Genomic DNA, 15,302 nt, shown 5'->3' on the forward strand with positions numbered 1-15,302 from the left:
GGGAGGTATGTTAGTTAGAATGTTTTTAGAGGTTATGTGGAGGTATGTTATTTTGTGAATTACTGTCTGTCTCTCTGTATCAGAGATGGGGGGCAGACCCAGGGTGAATTTACGACTTCCCATCCATTGGTCAAAGTTACTCTTAAATAGGGTTAGGGATGGACAGTGTGCTTTACATGGATGGGGAGCCTGTTCTGGAGTATGGGGAGCCTTTGAGACACATATCTGTCTCACCAAGATGTCTGATTTATGTCACAAACAAAATATACATTCTTGGATCTAGTGGTTCTGATGCTGTTCATTTTGTGGATATGCAAAAGGTCCATCAGAGCTTGAGCCGAGGATGACTTGTATGCCAGGCACAGATCACCTCTGCAAAGGTGATGGACCTCCTGTTCAAGGGGACATTTGAAGTAGTGCACATGTCTTTTTCAGACTAGCAGCTATTATGCGTATGCAAAGCACCTACGGGGGGGGGGGCTAGAATGGACTGTCCAGGATTAAGAAGACTGGTCCCCACTCTACAACCCAACTCTCTCCTCCCAGGGGAACAAATTAGTTGATTAGGCTCTTTGAGCAAGAAATGATTTATGGCTTTTGGCTGGGGTGGGAATTCTTTGCTGTCATATACAAAAAGGAATGAATGAGCCCCAGTGGAGCGCAGGGATGGGGATATTAAAAAAATAAATAAATAAAATTGCGATTATCGTATAACACATTTTATCTCCTTATTCATCTAAGTAGCATAACTAAAGCTAGAAGACTACAGTTAAGGATAATTAATGCCAAGCAGCAAATATTGATATGAGTGATACGGGTGGCCTAATGGTTAAGGTGTTTGCCTTACAAACACAAGGTGCAGGGTTTGAGTCTCACAAGGGATAATTGGCTAAGCTTAAGAAGGCTCGCAAGGGCAGTTAGCCTAGTACTAATCTATGAACCTATAATTAAAATACTTCAGTTTATAAATGAATGGTTGCATTTCATTTGTTTCTTCTTCCATTTCTTTTATAGTTTCAGAGTTATCTGATGGTTTGCAATGACAAAGGCTATTGCATAGACAAAATGAAATGCAAATGATATGTATAAGAAATATGGAAACAATACATGAAAGGATAGATGCATAAAAATTACCTACAATTAGGTTCATAGGTTGGTACTAGGCTATCGGCCCTAGGACCTATACAAGCCTAGCCATAACAATTCTCTGGCTATTTCTTTCCACAATATTTACTTCCTTAGACCCCTGTCTAGCAGGGTGACCGACGTGATCCCTGGGGTGAATTTCCTGTCTCCCATCCTATCGTTAAGGTTCCTTTTGAAGAGGGCCAAAGAGGCGCTCTGCTTGACATGTATGGGCAGTCTATTCCAGAGTCTGGGGAGTCTCTGGGTCAGGAATTTATCCCTCCAGCATGTTTTCTTCATTGTGATGACAAGGTTTAGATCCTGGAACATGTGTCTCTGAGGGATTGGGATTTCTTTAAGTGTAGTATGTCCGGCAGCTCTGGGTTTGACATGGCCTTTTATGTTAAGCAGAGATCGCCTTTGAGTAGACGATATGCAACAGAGTATAGCTGGAGTTTTTTTAGATGGTCAGCATAGGGGATCTGCTTTAGGCCTGTGATTCTTTTAGTGAGGTATTTCTGCGGCCTTTCCAGTTGTTGCAGATGTCTTGAGAGGTACATACCAAATGGGGTGTTGAATTCTATAATGGGTCTAATGAAGGATGAGTACAGTGGGACAATGACTGGATGAAAAGCCCTTAGTGATGAGGTGTGCCACATAGAAGGATTTCCAGACTGTTGTGACGATGTGGTTATCGAAGGTGAGACCACTGTGTCCCTAAGTGTCTTATCACACTTTCAGTGTTTAGTGTACTGCCACCTATGTGGTAATTCATGGGTACATGTTTTTTCCAAAAGGGGATAACTATACATTTCTTGGCATTGAGCTTGAGCCCATGGCTCTGGCACCAAGCATCTGTTTCTGTAAGGCCCTTTTGTAGAATATCCACATAATTTGGGGATTCAATAATGGCTCCCAGTTTGCAGTCATCTGCAAACTTTGTTAGCCAGAGTCCCTTAGTGTTGGCCTGTACGTCAGAGAAGTAGATGCCAAACAAGAGCAGTCCCAGGACTGAACCCTGAGGTACTCCATTTGTCATTTGTCTGGAGCTGGATTTGGAGTTGGCTACTTTTACAGTGTGGGTTCTGTCAATAAGCAAGTTGGCAACCCATTGAGTGACATAGGAATTAATATCCAGCTTAGTAAGTTTATCTGTAATTCCAGAGTGGGGGATGGTGTTGAAGGCCTTGGCGAGGTCCAGATAGGCTGTGTGGACCTCCTTACCCTCGTCCACAGCTCTGGAGACTGATTAGAAGAAGTCAATCAGGTTCAGGAGCCAAGATCAGCCCTTCACAAACTCAAACTGGGTGGGGTCCAGTCTTTGAAGGTTGCCAATGTCTTTGTTTATAAGTTCCATGATAATACATTCCATAGCCTTGCAGATCAGGCTCATCAGACTGATGGGGCGGTAGTTCCCAGGATCCAAGGTGGTTCCCCCCTTGTGGAGTGGGATAATTGTAGCTGTGTGCCACTCAGTGGGCACAAAGCCTGAGGTGAGGCTATGATTAAACATGACACTTAGGTGCCAGTTCATTTTGTAGTTCATGTAGTACACAGCTCGGGATATCATCTGGTCCCATGGATGCTGTATTCTTAGCTTTGGAGAGTGCAGTTTTTACCTGTGTGGTCGTTATTACTGGAACTTGCCACTCTTTTGGTATTGAGATGGGCCCTTTAGGGGGTAAGGGGGTGAAGTTGGCACTGAATCGATCTGCCAGGATATTGGCAATATCCTTGGGATCAGTATATTTAATGCTATTCTGTTGTAGCTCAGAGCAGATCTGAGCATTGCCATTTAGATTCTTGACATAGCTATAGAATGCCTTGTGGTTGTCTTTGGAATTTTTAGCAATTTTATTTTCGTAACTAGCTGTGAAGAATTTTATGAGGGATCTCAGCTTCTTACTGAGGCTGGTAAGGGAGTTTTTTTTGCATCCTGGTATTTTCCTCTTTTCTGCAACAGTTTCTTCCTTTTGTTGTAAAGTTTGTTTATGGCAGGAGACCACCAGGTTGACTTCCTTTTTGTGGAGGAGAACATCTTGGTTCTATTTGGGATGGCATGATTCATACATGAGTGGATGTGCTCATACAGTGCCTTAGTGTAGGATCCAGCAGTCAAACTTTCAGTTCCCGTCTGCATGGGTGTCATGAAGTGTGTCACTTTTGACTTGAGTAGCATGAAGTTGTCTTTGGAGAAGTTTTTTATGGAGGTTTCCTTACTGGGGGGTGGGGGATGTATGTGGATGTCAAGGGTGATTATCTTATGGTCAGACCTGACCAACGAGGGGGTGACCATAGGTGTGGAGCATCAATTTCCCATGTTGGTAATAACCATCTCTAGGATATTGGAGCCCCTGGTGGGACTATGGATTAGTTGATCCAGGGCATTGGAATTTATGAATTCCAAGAACCGTTGGGTAAAGGTGGGACTTCTGGTGGTACTTTGAGATAAATAACAGTGCTTGGTAGTGGTGTAATATCAGACTTGTAGCAGGGAAAGCCAAAATATAAATGCTCAGTGCACGGCTACAGGATGGAGCTCTGCTCACGGTCCTTTTCCTGGCCCCTGCCCTTCCTTATGTCAGTGTACGATCATTGCAAGCAAAATGGCATCTCGCCAGTATTATCGTTGGCTTTGTATCGTTTCATGTAAGGACGTGTAAACACCAAAGGCTGCAGTGGTGGAGTGATGTCATTACTTGCTGGCACAGCCACTTCTGCTGAGCTTTCAATGCACTTGCTACATCTGGACAGAAAAATTTGGTAGGTGTTACTGCTTTCTTGCCTTGTGTATGTTTGGTAGTGTTTGGGAGGGGTCTTTTAGGAAAACATCATAATATGTACATATGTATTGGAATAGGGGTATGTGCTTGTGAATGGGGTATTAGGAAAGTTCTATATAAAATCATAAAAACAGTGGATTTATGAAAAGCGAGACTGTACAAGCCAGCTTGGTATTTGCAAGCAGATGAGAAATTTCACTGTTGTTTATTATAGTTCAGTGTTATGCAAGTTTATTGCTTTTCATATTCCATCTTCACTAACTAAGACTTTTTTTCTCAAGTTCTCACCTCTGCCATCCTTTAAACAAATAAATTCCTATAACAGCAGTGGAATGGGAATCAAGTGTGTGTGTGTGTGTGTGTGTGTGTGTGTGTGTGTGTGTGTGTGCGTGTGTGTGTGCATGTGTGCACGTGCTTGTGAGATAGTACCCTCCCCCAGTCTCATTTTTATGTTGTAGCACCATCTTATTTGGCAGGACTTGAACTGAGGATAGCTGGAGAAGGACTGTCACTGTTGGCAACTGGCTGCAATGATCAGGGAAACTTGAATGACTTCCTGTCCAATTTCCTTATTTTTTGCGGTTCTAGTCCAACCTTAGGTATTTGCTTTCTAGCATAATTGTGGGCAGAGTTAAGAAGGATGCAGCTGTTACATGAAGGTCTACAGTCATTTCTCCAGCTGGTGTGAATGGTTTGGTGCCTGTGTTTTTTGAATTGACTGATGAAGAGGAGGTGGCAGGGGATGCAGGTTTGGCTGATGCCTGGGGATTGTGCTGTTGTTTTCCAGTCTTGGTAATACATTAAATAGGACTAGAGAGACTATGTGGTGGATGACTGTAAATGTGACTTCAGTTGTTGGATGTTGGTTGGAAAATAATGCTGACTAGTGTGGGGGGTTGTTAAAGAATGGCAGAAGGATTGCAGAACAGCCAGCATGACACTGTAATATTGTCAGAATGAGATAAATGCTTCTTTCATACCCAATAAAAGGCTTATTTTTAATACTATATGCAGGTTTATGTAAATATACAAAATGCTATATTTTAAAAAAGACCTAGCTTATTGAAGGATCCTCATTGGTTTTAATGATATACGTTTTATTGCATTAATGAGCAACTACTGTGGGGTGCCCTGTTTGGTGGTGTGTGTGTGTGCGTGTGTGTGTGCGTGTGTGTGTGTGTGTGTGTGTGTGTGTGTGTGTGTGTGTGTGTGTGTGTGTGTATGTGTGTTCTTTGAGCTGAATCTGAAGTTACAGTCAGGAATGATCTTCAGCATACAGTTTAACTCCCCCATATATTGAGGGCAATTGTCTTTGAAAGCTTATTGTTTTATTAATACTCTAATATAAAAATGGCTATATTTTCAAAATATGTGTTCATTGTTAAAATCTTTGATGTGAAAATGGTAATGTGTAATGAGAAAACTATATATAAACATGCCACAGACAGAGTAAAATAAATTATCTGCTTTAAAAGACTACTTTTCTGAATTACTTTTATGCATATTTGTGCGAGCTAGGAGATGGGATGTAGCTACTGACTGTATTCTAGACTGCTAGACTGCAGAAATGACTTGTGACATCTTATGGACGGACCTATATCATTAGGCCATCAATAATCCAAAATACAAAACTACTGTTTCCCCTTTTGCTAAGGGTGTATGCTATTGTTCCCTGCCATGGACTTCTAGCAGTATGCAATGTTCTGCCAGCATGCGCAGAAAAAGAAATTGAAGCCACAGACATGCACTGTGTGAAGCCAGCATTACTTTACTACCTACTTCACTTTGCCTAAACAAATAAATGATACATACTTTCTTTCAAAGAAAGTATGTATATTATATTTGTTTAGGCAATTTCTTTAAAAAAATTAAATGCACAAGACTCCTTTCCTTTAGAGTAAGGAATACTCAGTGTACCAGCGTCCCCCAATACTAAGCCCCTGTGCTTGGCTGTTCTTACTGTTGTTTCTCTGTAATTAAAACTGTATTTTGCCAAGTCTTTTTTTTTCCTTTCATTTTCTCTGGGAATTAGCATGAGATATACTCCAACCCGTGGCAAATATGTGGCTCTGATGATGTTTCAAAATCAAAGCTGTATCTATATCAATTTAATCAACTGAAAACATGGTAGGCATGTGACTTTCTCTTCACATCCATTCAGTACCTGAGTCATCAATAAAGCCCCAACTCAAGTAGAGGCAAGGAAAACAAAGGACTACTGTTGTAGCCATAGTGAGAGCACTGCATTTAAAAAAAAGCAAAGTAAAAACATCAGGCCCCACTGCTTTACTTCCCAAAGGAGAGTTTCGGGATAGATGGAATGATTTAAGGGTTTGTTAGCTTACGTGGGAAAGGTGTATAGGATGAAAGAAGAACTATACACCATAAAGGAAGAAACAAGACAGAGAATACCTCACACTGTGTTCAAAGATAGAAAAAGGGATTTAACAGCAATGGAGCAAGTACAGAAGAACCTGAATAAGGTTGAAGACAATCTGGGGGATCTGGAGAACCTCTCTAAGAATAATAAGTTGAGTTTTAGTTACCTAAAGGAGAATAGTGCCAAGGAGTGATACTGTTTCTGAAGACGCCGACAAAGAAGGAGGTGAAATACACCCCTCTCCGGTAAGCAATTAGCAGGCCCACATATATATTTCATCAAAATCTGGCCTAAGTGACCCTCCAATGGCACTAACTGCCAACTTATTAAAGTACCTTGATAATCAGGACATACTAAAGAGGTTCTGGTGGTAGCAGCAAATATTATGTGGGGACTGCTTGCATAAAAATTGTTGTCGAACTACCTACATCTGTGAAGGGAAACAGGATGGAAAATAAAGCTGTGTGCAGAATGTTAACTGCAGGGTCCAAGCATTTTCAGATATAGTACCCTGCAGAGTTTGAAAACATTCTGGGGTTATGACATTGTAATTATTATCCTAGCTAAAGGCATCTAGTCCACATTATGTATTCTCAAACTCAAATGTATGGATTTCCTTAAACTCAGCATTTGAGGCTGAAGGAAAGATAAACAAACAGCTTTGGGGGGCGTTTATTGAGTAGTGCTCCCAGGAGCAAGGAACTAACAGCACTATTTAGACTGTTTTATTATTGCATTACTCTGTTAGATTATCATAAATAGAATACTGATCCAGTTTAAATTCTATGGACTGGCTTTAGTTCATCCAAGGCAGCAGGGCTACTAAACTTCTGAAAGCACAAGGTAGGGGAGGGGGATCTGTCATGATCTGCACTCTGCTTTGGTTTCATATACATTTAGTGTACAGTGTACATGCCTTAAGGTCACTGAGAAACACTGACCCTTTAAAAATATAACACACCAAATGATTTATCTCCCATCCGCAAGTCCATGTTTTCTTTAAATGAATTGATGTTCCCTAATAATTACATGTGTTTTGGTATTTTGTTTCAGATCCTAGGGATTATTTAAGTGATAAAATTATTCCTTAACACGTGTTGCTGTGGTCAACACAAAAGTTGATACCGTTGTATTTATAGGGTTTTTGGTTAGATGATGAATAAAGATTAAATACAAATTGCAGTACCTCATCTTTATATACTTTGTATGCAGCAATTGCTTTGTCCCAAAGGTGTTTGTAATGTAAGGTAAATAAATTTAATTTTTTGCACCTTTCTGTGTAGCACAAATCCCAAAGAGATGGAATTATTTTAGTAAATTGTCTCTAGACAGACTAAATTCTGTCCAGTTGTTTCCTAGTGAAAATATAAAATGAATTGTTGTATGCCAAAGTCAGTCTCATGCAAGCAGTTTATAAAGTAACAAGACTTTATTAATCCCTCAAACGTACAGATTTAAACAATAGTTTTAACTAAGGGCATGCTTTGTAATGATGTTTACATGTCTGTACCTAGATGGGTGCAGCTGTAGTCTGGTTCTTTCTGAAATTGTCTGAATCTAATAGGGGATGCAGAAAGGCTTGGTGAGTAGCTCATGGTATTTTCAGCCTTTATTATGCAGCATGTTAGCCAGTGTTGTTTTCCACCTGAGGAAGACTATACTAGGGTGTTTACTGGCGTGGTGTCTGTGGTCTATTGATGCTACCATGTATGTACCTTTGTGGCCTGGCATTCCTTCTCTGACACCCACAAGCAAGAAACAAGTTGTTACCTCTTGCATTGTCTCCTTATGTTTATTTATATTATTCAAACTGAAACACTGTTTAACTCATAAGGAAATGGATACCACTCCAGATGATGTATGTATCCATGTTTGAAGTCTGCAGGCTGAAATTTCTGTGAGATAAAGAATAAAATAAAAATATAATGGCACAGGATAAAAGATGACTACCTCTTGCTGATATGAAAAAAGAAGGTGGTTGCATAAGTACAACATAAATGATGACTTAAGGCCATTAATTCATAGGTTCATAGGAGGTTGCAAGGCTAATGGTCCTAGGACCTTTACAAGCCTAGTCATGTTAAACCCATGTTCTCTAATTGACCTTGGTTAGATGGTTGGTATTCACAGAGTGAGTCTATGATTGGCACCAACTATCCCTGTCCATGAGGGACATAAGTTCCACGTCACCCCCAGGGGGAATTTATGGTCTCCCATAAAACAAAATCACAAAATCCCAGATAGAACCAAGATGCTCTCCTCCAAAAAAAGGAAACCAATCTGGTGGTCCCCTGCCATAAACAAACTTTACAACAAAAGGAAGAAACTGTTGCAGAAATGAGGAAAATCCCAGGATGCAAAAAACTCCCTTACCAGCCTCAGTAAAAAGCTGAGATCCATCATAAAATTCTCCAAAGATAGTTACGAAAATAAAATTTCCAAAGATTCCAAAGACAACCACAAGGCATTCTATAACTATGTCAAGAATCTAAATAGCAATGCTTAGATCTGCTCTGAGCTACAACAGAATGGCATTAAATATACTGATTCCCAAGGATATTGCCAATATCCTGGCAGAAAGATTCAGTGCCAACTTCATCCCCCTCTCACCCCCTAAATGGCCCATCTCAATACCGGAAGATTGCCAAATTCTGGTAATAACGGCCACACAGGTAAAAAACGCACTCTCCAAAGCTAAGAATACAGCATCCATGGGACAAGATGACATCCCAGGCTGTGTACTACATGAACTACAAAATGAACTGGCACTTTACCTAAGTGTCATGTTTAATCATACCCTCAGGCTTCATGCCCACTGAGTGGCGCACAGCTACAGTTATCCCACTCCACAAGGGGGGATCCACCTTGGATCCCGGGAACTACTGCCCCATCAGACTGATGAGCCTGATCTGCAAGGCCATGGAACGAATTATCATGGAACTTATAAACAATAACATTGGCAACCTTAAAATACTAGACCCCACCCAGTTTGGGTTCGTGAAGGGCCAATCTTGTTTCCTGAACCTGATTGACTTCTTTGAATCAGTCTCCAGAGCTGTGGACGAGGATAAGGCAGTCCACACAGCCTATCTGGATCTTGCCAAGGCCTTTGACACCATCCCCCACTCTGGAATCATAGATAAGCTTACTAAGCTGGGCATTAATCCCTACATCACTCGATGGGTTGCCAACTGGCTTACTGACAGAACCCACACTGTAAAAATAGCTGACTCCAAATTCAGCTCCAGACAGGTGACAAGTGGAGTACCTCAGGGTTCAGTCCTGGGACCTCTCTTGTTTGGCATCTACTTTTCTGAAGTACAGGCCAACACTAAGGGACTCTGGCTAACAAAGTTCGCAGATGACTGCAAACTGGGAGCCATTATTGAATCCCCAAATTATGTCGATACTCTACAAAAGGGCCTTACAAAAACAGATGCTTGGTGCCAGAGCCATGGGCTCAAGCTCAATGCCAATAAATGTATAGTTATCCCCTTTGGGAAAAAACATGTACCCATGAATTACCACATAGGTGGCAGTACACTAAACACTGAAAGTGTGATAAGAGACTTAGGGACACAGATGGACAGTGGTCTCACCTTCAATAACCACATCGCCACAACAGTCAGGAAATCCTTCTATGTGGCACACCTCATCACTAAGGGTTTTTCATCCAGAAAAAAGGAGGTCATTATCCCACTGTACTCATCCCTCCTTAAACCCATTATAGAATACAATGCCCCATTTGGTATGTACCTCTCAAGACATCTGCAACATCTGGGAAGGCCACAGAAATACCTCACTAAAAGAATCACAGGCCTAAAGCAGATGCCCTATGCTGACCGCCTTAAAACACTCCAGCTATACTCTGTCGCTTATCGTCTACTCCAAGGCGATCTATGCTTAACATACAAGGCCATGTCAAACCCAGAGCTGTTGGACATGCTACGCTTAAAGAAATCCTAATCCCTCAGAGCCACACAGTCCAGGGATCTAAACCTTGTCATCACAATAAACAAAACATGCTGGAGGGATAGGTTCCTGACCCAGAGACTCCCCAGACTCTGGAATAGACTGCCCATACATGTCAAGCAGAGCACCTCTTTGGCCCTCTTCAAAAGGAACCTTGATGATTGGATGGGAGAAAGGAAATTCACCCCAGGGATCACGTCAGTCACCCTGCTAGACAGGGGTCCAGGGAAGTAAATAGTTTGGGAAGAAATAGCCAGGGAATTGTTATGGCTCGGCTTGTATAGGCCCTAGGGCCAATAGTCTAGTACCAACCTGTGAACCTATGAACCCATCCAAATGTCTAGGTTGCACTTGAATAGGGTCATTGAGAAGCTCTGCTTAACGTGAATTGGCAGTTTATTCCAGAGTAGCAGCAATTTCTGGGAGCTATATCTGTCTCTCCAACATGTTCTGTTCATGTCACAGGCTAGGTTGAAATCTCTGGAGCAAGCGGCTCTTGTCCCATTTGATTGGTGAATGTGCAGCATTTCCATTAGGACAGGGTCAGAGACTGTTCAGTAGGCCAGGCACAAGTCACCTCTCAGCAGCCTGTAGGATACAGAGTACAGTGACAGGGATTTCAGGCTTTCCGTGTAGGTCATGTTTTGGAGGCCCTGAATTTTCTTGGTGAGAAATCTCTGTGGTCTCTTCAGCTGCTCCAGGTGTCTGGTGAGGTACATGCAAAAGGGACTGTTGTACTCTATTACTGGTCTGATGAAGGTCGTGCAAAGGGAAGTTATAACATCCTTAGTTTTGGATGCGATCCGATGAGATGTGCAACGTAGATGGCTTTCCTTACCACTGTGGACACATGGTGATCGAAGTATAGATTATTGTCAACCTGTGTTCCCAAATTGTACACCACTGGGGTTTGAGCTTAGGAGGTGCTGTCAGTATTGTAATTTGCAGAACTTCCTCTTTGCCAAAGGGAATAATAATGCACTTTTTTGCATTTAGTTTTAGTCTGTGGCTTTGGCACCAATAATTTGTCTGTGTTAGCCCCTTTTGTAATATGTTAACATAATTTCAGGACTCAGTGAGTGAGCCCATTTTGCAATCATCAGTGAACTTGGTAATTCACAGGTCATCTACTTTTGCCTGGACTTCTGAGAAATAGATTACAAACAGTACAGGGCCCAGCACAGATCCCTGTGGTATATCACTGGTAATTGGTCTACTGGTAAAGGTGGAATCCCTGATTTTGAGAGTATGCATTCTGTTGGTGAGTCAGTTGGCTACCCAACTAGTGACGTATAGGTTAATCCCCATCTTTTTTTAATTTCTCTAAATCTTTCGGGTTTCTAATACTATGACAGGGATAGATCCCATTCCTAAGTCAAAGTACGATTAAAGTTCATGAAATCAGTATTGTTTCAATCTTTGATGTCAGCCAAAAGTGCTCTTAGCAGCACCCGCAATGTGCCCAGTAATGCCTCCTTCTGCAATTCGTATGGGGTTACATGCACTGGTAATATATCTAAATATGATTCAAGATTCATCTTTTTTTAAGACCCATTGCTCCTACTGCTATTGGAACTGTCTGGGTATCTTTCTTTAACATTACTCTCATTTCTGCCTGAAAATCTTGATATTTTATGACTTTGTGTCTCTCTGTATGCAAGACATTGTAGTCAATAGGTGTAGAGATTTCAATGATCAATGCTACTTTTGCCTTCTTTTCATGGACCACTATATCTGTTTTTTTCATCTATCTTTTGAACTGTTGATAATGGGTGATCCCATGTGATGTAGACTTCATCATTTTCTATGATGCTTTGTGGCTCTTGTTTCCAGTGGTTTTCTGCCACTTCAGTACCATAACTTTTGCACAATCCCGAGTGCAGCAGTCTTCCCACATTATTATGCCTTTCAGTATACAATCCTTCTGCCATTAGTATATTACAACCAGCAACAAGGTATGTGATTGTTTCCAATTCTGTTTTACAAAACCTACACTTGCCTGTTTCTCCCACATGTTCAATGGACTTTGTAAACCAATGTGTATGTAGCCCACTATCTTGGGCCGCCAGTATGAACCTTTCATCCTTTGGTTTTAATTCACCTCTCCTTAACCATTCCTGCATTTGATCCTGATCAACATGTGGTTCTTCCAGAAGTTTTCTATACTTGCAACTATATTTATGCATTTTCCACATTTCTTACCTTCTCATCTGATCCCTCACTTTATATTCTTTCTTTTGTTTTTTGGCACATCCAGTTAATTTTTATCTACTTCTGGTTTGATTTCCATTCCTGCTTGACACTGATATGCTTCTGCTAGACTAAGCAGGGAAGTCATCTTAGACTTATTCTCCTCAAGTTTCAAAAGTTTCACTACATTTGGGTCTTGTGAGGTCAGCAGATAATGTGTGCAGTCCCACAGTTGCATATTTATACATGTAATCAATTTCAAGTAGGCCCATACCTTCTTCAGAATGGGGAATATATAATCTTGGAATGCACTGATTTTTATAAATCATGGGGTTGGGAGGGTGGCCTAATGGTTAAGGTCTTTGCCTTACAAACACAAGGTGCAGGGCTTGAGTCTCACAAGGGACAATTGGCTAGGCTTACAATGGCTCTGAAGGGCAGTTAGCTTAGTACTAACCTATGAACCTATTCAATGAGCATGAAGCATTCTTCTTGTTTCCTGTCTAATCTATCCAACACATTTTGGGGCCAGTCAATTATTCCAAAACTGTAAGTTAGGACAGGAAGAGCAAACTGGTTTATAGATTGAATTTTGTTCCTAGATGTCAACGCTGTTTTCAGGATTAATTTAAGTCTTCTAAAATATTCCTTAGTTTTATTCACATTTGTTGATGTTTTATTGTTGATCCTTCATCAACTCCCAAATATTTATACACTCCCTTTAGCTCAAGTTCCTTTATATCACATTCTTGTCCCAAACGGATGTTTTCTTCCTGCTGCAGTTTTCTGCTTTAAAGGTTGCTTTTGCACATTTACCAAGACCAAATGACACTCTTCATCTGAAAACGTTTTGATTACTTGCAGTTTTGCTTTCATTTCCTCATCTGATGAGCTATACAATTTTAAATCATCTATAAAGAGAAGTGATGTGAGGTCTTTACACTTTGTTTTCTAGGAGCCAAATTATAGGCATGGCCTAATCTATTAAGTAGACAGCTTAAAGGGTTAAGGGCAAGAGAGAATAGCAGCAATGACAGGGAGTCACCCTGGAATATGCACCTTTTTTCCCTGGAATAATAATTTGTCCTTTATCATGGCTGGCTTAATTGCAGACTGGTTTGCCGCTGTTTTATGGTCACTGTAATGTAGTTGATCAGTGTAGGGTGTATCTTATACATTTTTAAGCACTGTTTTGTCCATGGATGTGGGATACTATCAAATGCTTTTTTGCAGTCGATCCATGTCATATTAGATTCTTCCCCTTTTTACAGTTCTCCATTATGACTTTATTTAGTGACAGATGATCCTTTGTTCCATATGGCTTTCGTTTATTACCCTTTTGTTCTATTACCATGATTGAATTTTCTTCTAAATGACTATAAACTCTGTTAACTTCAATTCCGGTATATAGTTTATATGTTGTTGGAAGGCAAGTTATTGTTCTATAATTTTTAGGTTAACTTGCAGGTTCACTCTTAAGTAGGAGCATTGTATTTCCTGTTGTTAACCAAGTTGGTGTCTGTTCGGGGTGTGGATATAAATAGTTCTTACTCATGGCTAAATCTTTGTGCAAAGATGTTAATACTTTTGGCCAGAAGTTAGGTACTGCATGTGGGCCTGGGTTTTTCTTAACTTTATCTCAATCTGTCTAGCCATTACCTCATCCCATTTCATATTCTGTACCTTTGAACTTTTTATTCTTACTTTTACTTCTTCTATCCATTTAGCATATTTGTTATGTTCCACAGAATCTTCATAGATATTTCTCCAAAATGTATCTATTTCTTTATTTTGGGCAGTCTTTCAATTCCTTTTGCCTTGTTTCCCAATTCTCTATAGAACTTTTTGGGGTCATCAGTAAATTGCTTATTTTGTACTTTTCCTTTATATTTATCCCTGTATCTTCTAAGTTTTTCTGCCTGTGCTGAGATTTTTAGTTTATTATTTGCAACAGTGCAAGATAGATCCTGATCCGTTATAGTACTGCACATTGCTTTTATCACGTCTTTCTTTTTAAGTATTTTTATTGATCTGTTCCCTCTTCTATACTCTTCTAACAGTGACACTTCTTGTCTTAATTGCGTTATAGTTCTCTCTATTCGATACTTCCATGATGGTATTCGATTTCTCCCCCTTCCTTTCCCTTACTACCCTGTGTTCTTGTGATAGAATTTTATCTGTTATTAATTTAGCTTCACAGTAATATATCCTGTTTACTTCTGTTATATCGCATGGATCTCTATGGACAGTCCTAATTACTGTGTTTATTTGTTTTATCAAACTTGTGACTTTTTAGGTTTTATTGACCTTCTGTAGTCTATTTCTTTCATTCATCTTAATATATCATAATATATCTATCTCTCTTAAATCAAGCAACTCTTCTCTTAGCTCATTTTTCTTCTAAACTAATGGCACATTCTTTGTTCTACATTTCCTGCGGGCATTCTATAGGGAGTTCTATGGCACCTTCCTGTGGCACATTGTCTTCAATTTCATCCTGTGTCATCCTTTGCTCTGTCATATGGGAACTCACTGGCCTATCACTCCTCAACATTAACTGGATCAGAGTTGCCACGGTTTCCTGTTCCTTCCCTTGCAGTCCAGCTTCAAATGAACATTTATACTGGTTTCCTGTGGAAGGCTCCAAAATATCTTCATATGGCAGCTGCCCAGTTGCTTCCCATTCCACTGGTTTCTCCTTAATTTGGATGTCTTGTTGCTCTATCCTGCTGTGGTGCTTTCTGAGTTAGATTTTCTGCACTGAATCTTCACTTCGCAGGTACTCCATAAATTCAGTTTCTATTTCTTTAACTTCTCCATTTCTAATGTTGTTTTCTACTTTTCCTCTTTGT

The 15,302-nt window shown here is 40.4% G+C and overlaps 1 protein-coding gene across 1 annotated transcript in view; it reads right to left on the minus strand.

Moving 5' to 3' along the window:
- Positions 1-15,302, minus strand: part of MYO1H (myosin IH) — an 835,299-nt gene that overhangs the window by 350,651 nt on the left and 469,346 nt on the right. The gene's annotated exons all lie outside the window — the stretch shown is intronic.

Source organism: Protopterus annectens, chromosome 4.part0 (assembly GCF_019279795.1).
Source record: "Protopterus annectens isolate FY-2018-M chromosome 4.part0, PAN1.0, whole genome shotgun sequence".
Classification (NCBI taxonomy): Eukaryota; Metazoa; Chordata; order Ceratodontiformes; family Protopteridae; genus Protopterus; species Protopterus annectens.